Raw genomic sequence first — 7,261 nt, 5'->3', positions numbered from 1 at the left:
CGCCATTCTCCTGCCTCAGCCTCCAGAGTAGCTGGGACTACAGGCACCTACCACCATGGCTGGTTAATTTTTAGATGGGGTTTCACCGTGTTAGGCAGGATGGTCTCGATCTCCTGACCTCGTGATCTGCCCGCCTTGGCCTCCCAAAGTGCTAGGATTACAGGCGTGAGCTACCGCGCCTGGCCTCATTCTGTTTCTTAAATGCCAAGCCCTTGGGGTGCTGCATAAAGTAGCAGTAGATGAACAAATGTTCATCCACTCACACCACCTCCTGCCCACTCCCCTGCAGGGTTGCACAATCTTAGGAGGGGTGCCAGATGTGTACCCCACATCTGCATGGGTGTGTCAGTGGTCTGGGGAATGCAGGGTCCTCAAGCCACCTATCACCCTTTCCAGGCCCTGGGGACTAAGGCTGTGGTTAACGGAGCTTCGGGTAAGAAGCCCTGGGAAGAAGGTTGGTGGGGCTTCAGTGACAGACAGGCCGGGAGGTGGCTGGGGACGGGCTCAGGGTTACCCGTGGATAAGCCTTCTCCACTTCCAACCCCTCACGGCCCCCCACTCCCTGTCTCCTTGTAAAACCTTGGAGGTTATTCACGGTTCGGCCCTTGACTTCCTGTCTTATCAAGTTTCATCTCCAACCAGGACATTTACAAGCTACTCTTGGCTTCAAAGAGTCTGGTGGCTGCAATGCAGGAGGCGGGGAGGAGAGGGTGGCCAGAGCCAGGTGGGCTGGGTGCCAGGTCCCCTGGGGTCTGCTCCCAGCCATGGACTAGGCCTGCTGGCCCTGGGCTTCCCCTTCCATCTCAACTCCAGGGCCTTTTTGGTCTTGAAGTCTCTCTCGGAGTATGATTCTTTGCTGGGCCCTAGCTCCTGGTGTGTATCCAGGTTTAAGGGGAGGGAGGGCAACTGGATTCAGAGAGAGGACAGCAGTGACCAGCCTGGGAGATGAGGGATGGAGTCCTGGCTCTCAGCCAGAGGGGTGGGGAGGGGAGGGGAGGGATGGGAATGGGGGAGGGGTTGAGTTTGAAGGCTCTGAAGCCTAGGAGGGGCACAGCAGGGCTGGGATTGGGAGGAGGAATTTAGAGCGTTCACTTGGCCTGGCTGCAGGTTCTGGGTCCTCCAGGGCATTGAGCTGAGTAAGACTCTGGCTGCTGGCCTGTCTGGGCCACTATGGGGGTGAGGCGCTGCCCCTGGAAGTAGGGCACATGGAGGCGCCCTTGCTGGGAATCCTGTCTGCTGGCCAGGGGGGACTTGCTCCTCAGAAGGGGTTCGCAGTCAGCCAGGCGGGGCGGCTCACGCCTGTCATCCCAGCACTTTGCGAGGCCAAGGCAGGTGGATCACAGGGTCAGGAGATCGAGACCATCCTGGCAAACACAGTGAAACCCCGTCTCTACTAAAAATACAAAAAAATTAGCCGGGCGCGGTGGTGGGCGTCTGTAGTCCCAGCTACTCCGGAGGCTGAGGCAGGAGAATGGTGTGAACCCGGGAGGCGGAGGTTGCAGTGAGCAGAGATCGTGCCAGTACGCTCCAGCCTGGGTGACAGAGTGAGACTCCATCTCAAAAAAACAAACAAACAAACGGGGCTTACAGGTTCTGAAAGTGGTATAGGGTGTCACTTGGGGCTTTCCACACTGTGTGAAGGTGACTGGGGCCTGGCTGCAGGCCTCTGAGCCCCGCTCCACTTGTGCCCACGTGCATACTCATAGAAGATGTGCACACTCATGCAGGGTCCACAGACAGGCACACAGAGTCCTATGCCCTGTGCAGCTCATGGGACTCCTGGGCCTGTGTCCAGCCACCTTGCTCCTAACGAACATGCTCCTGGTGCTTCCAGTCTGTGGAGACCATCGACAGGGCGTGGCTGGACAGACCCGGCCACAGGGGACTCACATGGGGCTGATTGCATGCTGCTCTGTCCTTCCCACAGGGCCGGGAGACTCCCATGCCCAAAGGCCTGGCTTAGGGCTATGAAACCGGAGGAGGTGGGGCTGGGGGAGGGCACGGAGAGCCCTGTTTCTGTGGGACCCTCCTGTCGTCCTGTTCAGATCCATCCTGGAGAGAGAGGCAGAAATGGGACTACCGGCCTGGAAGAAGGATTGCTACTTTTTTTTTCCTTTTTTTTTTTTTTTTTTTGGAGACAAGAGTCTAGCTCTGTCACCCAGGCCGGAGTGCAATGGTGCTATCTTGGCTCACTGCAACTTCTGTCTCCTAGGTTCAAGCAACTCTCCTGCCTCAGCCTCCCAAAGGGCTGGGATTACAGGCATGAGCCACTGCGCCCAGCTAATTTTTGTATTTTTAGTTGAGACAGGGTTTTGCCATGTTGGCCAGGTTGGTCTTGAACTCCCGACCTCAGATGATCGCCCACCTTGGCCTCCCAAAGTGCTGGGATTACAGGTGTGAGCCACTGCGCCCAGCCGGATTGCTACATTGTTATACACTGAGCTGGGCCAGGCTGGTGGGCAAGAGACAGTTTGCAGGGCCCAGTTATTCATGGGGGTCCGGGAGAGAACAGGAAATAGTAGCAAGTTGCCTTCTCTCTGTGCTGATTCCTTCAGGAAGACCCGACGGAGAGGAGTGAGGTGGCTGGAAGCAGGCTGGGTTCCACCCCTCTGCAGGAGAGGGTCTGGCTCCTCTGGCAAACCCTGCAGCCCCAGGCAGGCTCCCAGCAGGCATGGGACTGAAGACAGCGGGGAACTGTGCTTCCCGACGCTGGGCATCTGGTCTGCCTTGGCAAATCCTGGGAAGCCCCACAACCGTTCTCTGTCACAGTGTCCCTGGGTCACCAGGAACAAGGTCCTGGGTTCAGCAAGCCAGGCCTGCTTGCCACCGTGAGGCCAGTGGTGCCTTTCCGCTCCAGCCTTGTCTGCAGGGAAGACGGAATTATGAGGTAGGTCCTCAGGTCCCCCAGGGTGGGAGCAGCTTCTGGGCACCCCTTCTTCTGTGGCCCCTGCCGCACGTTCTCTGGGTCTTCATCATAAAGAACATTCACCAAGCACTTAGGAACTGGGTACTCAGGCAGGTGGGGGCGAGTGCCAACTTTAATACAGTAGGGAAGTGAGGATCACAGGATCACAGGGCCTGGATTCCTGCTAAGGTCACCTGCTAGAAAGGGGCAGAGTTGGCTTTTTATTTTTTTCTTTTCAAGATTGGGCCTAGGCTGGAGTGCAGTGGTGCAGTCATAGTTCACTGCAGCCTTGACCTCCTGGGCTCAAGAGATCCTCCCACCTCAGCCTCCTGAGTAGCTGGGACCACAGGTGTGCACCACCATGCCTGGCCAATTGAAACAGTTTTTTTGTAGAGATGGGATCTCCCTATGTTGCCCAAGCAGGCGTCAAACTCCTGGGCTCAAGTGATCCTCCTACCTCAACTTCCCAAAGTGCTGGAATTACAAGCGTGAGCCACCATGTCCAGCCACAGAGCTGGCCTTGAACCAGCCTTGAAGGCCCCTACGGCCCTTGCTGTTAGCCTTGCCCCATCCTAGCAAGGGGCTCCTGGCCCGCCTGGGTCCCCACCCGGGTGATCTGGGAACAGCGGGCCCTTGGGAAGGGTAGGATGGGGGGCTGGCCTCTCTGACAGGCCCCTCCCTGGGAGGGAACCACATCCTTTATGAGCTCGGGCAAATCAGGCATTTGAAGTGGAAAAACCCCACACAAATCAAGGACAGCTGGGCCTGCCCTCTGCTGCAGCCCCCTCCCCTCGCTCCCCTCCCAGGAATCCTGACGGGAGGCGCAGAGCAGGGCAGAGCGGGTCTCAGGGATGAAGAGTGTGGTTCTCAGGGAGGGAGTTCCTGGAGCTCCTCCTCGCTGTGTGAAATCTACCCCAGCTGTCCCTAGTGGAGGACGGGGCCGCTAATCACTTTCCAGAGTGGGGCCGAGGCTCACAGGCCCTGCCCTTGCCTGTGAGGGCCAAGGCTGGGGGTTCCCACCCTGGGGAGGGGACAGACAGGGAAAGAGGTGGAGAGGGGTGTCGGGGAGGGACACCCACACACACGCACAGTCGCTCAACAAACATGAGCTGTCACCCTGGTCAGGCGTGGAGCCATGAAAGGGATGAAGACTGACCCTGCCTCTGCCCTTATACAGGTCATGGGTAGGTGGAGACAGAGATCAAAATCACCCACAAAGAAATAGTTACAGACTGTGAAAGGGGCACAGATGTAGCCAGGAAGCTACATCCTGGATCTGAGGCAGGGCAGGGCCTTCCTCCCAGCCTGGCCTTGCTCCCCAGGACTCCCTGTCTCTTCCCCTCTCCATCCCCTCCTACTCTGGCCCTCCTTGTCACCTCTCCAAGGGACAATGTTTACGGGGCCCAGCAGCTGGGGCAGCACAGCCCATCTCCCTTCCCAGATCCTCTCTTCCCAGTCACTGCATCAGGCTGACCATCTGCATGTTCGATAGCTGGAGGGTGGACAGACCATCTGTCTGGTTGTCCGGCTTATACAGGGGTCAAGATGAGCTCGGGCAGTGTGGACCCTCAAAACCCCTGGTACCTTGGGAGGTCCGGCTAGGCAGAAGGAGCTTGTTGATGTCTGTTTCTTGGCAGAGGAGGCATTCAGACAGAGAGCAGGAGGTGAGGGACCCTCTCGGTGCGGGGACAGCCCCCACCCTTTGTCCCTACAGTCTGGTTGCTCCGGTGTCCTGGGGCAGAGGGAAGGAAGTTACTGTGTGTGTGAGGAGCATGGAGAAGTTCCTGAAATTATCAGATTTAACCTTCATAAGGCACTCAACACAGAGTCACCATATGGTCGAGCAATTCCGCTCCTAGGTCTGTTCTCTAGAGACATGAAACATATGTCCATCAAAACTGCATACCTGAATGTTCATGGCAGCATTATTCATAAGAACCCCACAGTGGAAACAACGTAGATATCCATCAACGAATAAGGGAATCAGCAAAAGGTGGTCCATTCATACCGTGGAGCATTACTCAGGCATGAAGAGGAATGAGGCACTGGCACACACCACAATGTGGATGAGCCTGGAGAACATGCTGAGTGAGAGACGCCAGACACAAAAAGATGAACATTGTATGATTCTCTTTTTTTTTTTTTATTTTTAGAGATGGGGTCTCAGTCTGTCTCCCCGGCTGGAGTGCAGTGGTGCAATTTCAGCTCACTGCAACCTCTGCCTCCCGGGTTCAAGGGCTTCTTGTGCCTCAGCCTCCCGAGTAGCTTGGACTACAGGTGTGTACCACCACACCTGGCTAATTTATTATTATTATTATTATTTGAGACGGAGTTGTGCTCTTATTTCCCAGGCTGGAGTGCAATCGGGCGATCTCAGCTCACCATAACCTCTGCCTCCCAGGTTCAAGCCATTCTCCTTCCTCAGCCTCCCAAGTAGCTGAGACTACAGGCATGCACCACCACACCCGGCTAATTTTTTGTATTTTTAGTAGAGACAGGGTTTCTCCATGTTGTTCAGGCTGGTCTCGAACTCCCAACCTCAGGTGATCTGTCCACTTCGGCCTCCCAAAGTGCTGGGATTACAGGCATGAGCTATGGCGCCTGGCCCACACCTGGCTAATTTATGTATTTTTGGTAGAGACAGGATTTCACCGTGTTGGCCAGGCTGGTCTCGAACTCCTGACCTCAAGTGATCCACCCGTCTTGGCTTCCCAAAGTGCTGGAATTACAGGCATGAGCCACTGTGCCTGGCCATATTTCTTTCTTTCTTTTTTTTTTTTTAGGGATGGGATCTCATCTGTTGCCCAGGCTGGAATGCAGTGGTATGATCACGGCTCACTGCAGCCTCGAACTCATGGGCTCGAGCGATCCTCCCACCTCAGCCTCCTGAGTAAGCTAGAACTACAGATGCATACCATCACACTTGACTAGTTTGGAAATTTTCTGTAGAGATTGGTAGTCCCTGTGTTGCCCAAGCTGGTTTTTAATTCCTTGCCTCTAGTGAACCTCTTGCCTCAGCCTTCCAAAGTGCTGGGACTACTAGTGTGCGCCACTGTGCCTGGCTAAATTTCAAATATTTTGTACAGATGGGGTTCTCGCTTTGTTGCCCAGTCTTGAACTCCTGGCTTCAAGCAATGATTCTCTTTCTGTGAAATGTCCAGAATAGGCAAACCCATAGAGACAGAAAGTAGATTCGTGGTTGCCAGGGGCTGGGGGAAGGGGAGAATAGGGCATCATTGCTAATGGACACAGGATTTCTTTTTGGGGTGATAGAAACGTTCTAAAATTGATTGTGGCGACGATTGCACAACTATGAATATACTGAAAACCATTGATTTGCACGCAGCAAATGGCTGGATTGTATGGTGTGTGAATTGCATCACAATAAAGCTGTTACTCTTCAGAGACTCTTGAGGGTCATGACTGAGGTCTTCATTTTACAAAGAAGGGTCTGGTGGCACAGAAAGAGAATCATTGCTTGAAGCCAGGAGTTCAAGACTGGGCAACAAAGCGAGAACCCCATCTGTACAAAATATTTAAAATTTAGCTGGTGGGAGCCTGAGGAGGAGGCGGGGCTGGACCAGCCTCAGGCCAGACTCTAAGCCCCGCCCCTGTTCCTGCAGGGCCTTAAGCTCCACCCCTTCCTCTACTGCCCGGGGCTCTCCGTGGCTGAGCCTTCACCCTGTGGTTCCTTGGCATAGAATGCTGTTCTCCTCCTCTTCACCTGGCCGTCACCTCCAGAAAGACGTCCCGACCTCTCCTCCCACGCATACCCTTCCACTGAGTGACATTAATGGAGTGTCCACTGCGTGCCAGGCTCTGTTAGGTGCTGGGGATCCACTGCTGAATAAACAGCCCCAGTGCTGCCATCCTGGGCACCCCCAGGTGTGCAGCCACCATCAGCCGAGTGCCAGATGGAGGGAGGGGTCAGCTTCCAGGAGAACCCTCCCAGCCGACTCCTGGTCCTTGCATCTCTCCCTCCCTGCCCCCAGTCCATTCCACATCCTGCTGGTCAGTTCCTCCTGACAAGTCCTTCTGCTCTCAGCAGGGACAAAGGATGAAGCATCTAGCAGGGGGACGGCAGCGGAAAGGCCAGGAGATGGAAATGACCATACTGGGCTGGGCAGGGGGCTGGAGGGGCCACCAGGAACCCAGTGCTGGAATTTTAAATTCTGAGTGGGGGCTGCTGAGACCATGGGGACTCCTGAGACTGTAGGGATGGCTGAGACCGTGGGGATGGCTGGGACCGTGGGGGCTGCTGAGACTGTGGGGACGGCTGAGACCGTGGGGACTCCTGAGACCGTGGGGACTCCTGAGACCGTGGGGGCTGCTGAGACCGTGGGGACGCCTGAGACC

Source organism: Rhinopithecus bieti, unplaced genomic scaffold (assembly GCF_001698545.2).
Source record: "Rhinopithecus bieti isolate Rb0 unplaced genomic scaffold, ASM169854v2 scaffold_47707, whole genome shotgun sequence".
NCBI classification, from domain to species: Eukaryota; Metazoa; Chordata; class Mammalia; order Primates; family Cercopithecidae; genus Rhinopithecus; species Rhinopithecus bieti.
This window is presented reverse-complemented; position numbering follows the sequence as displayed.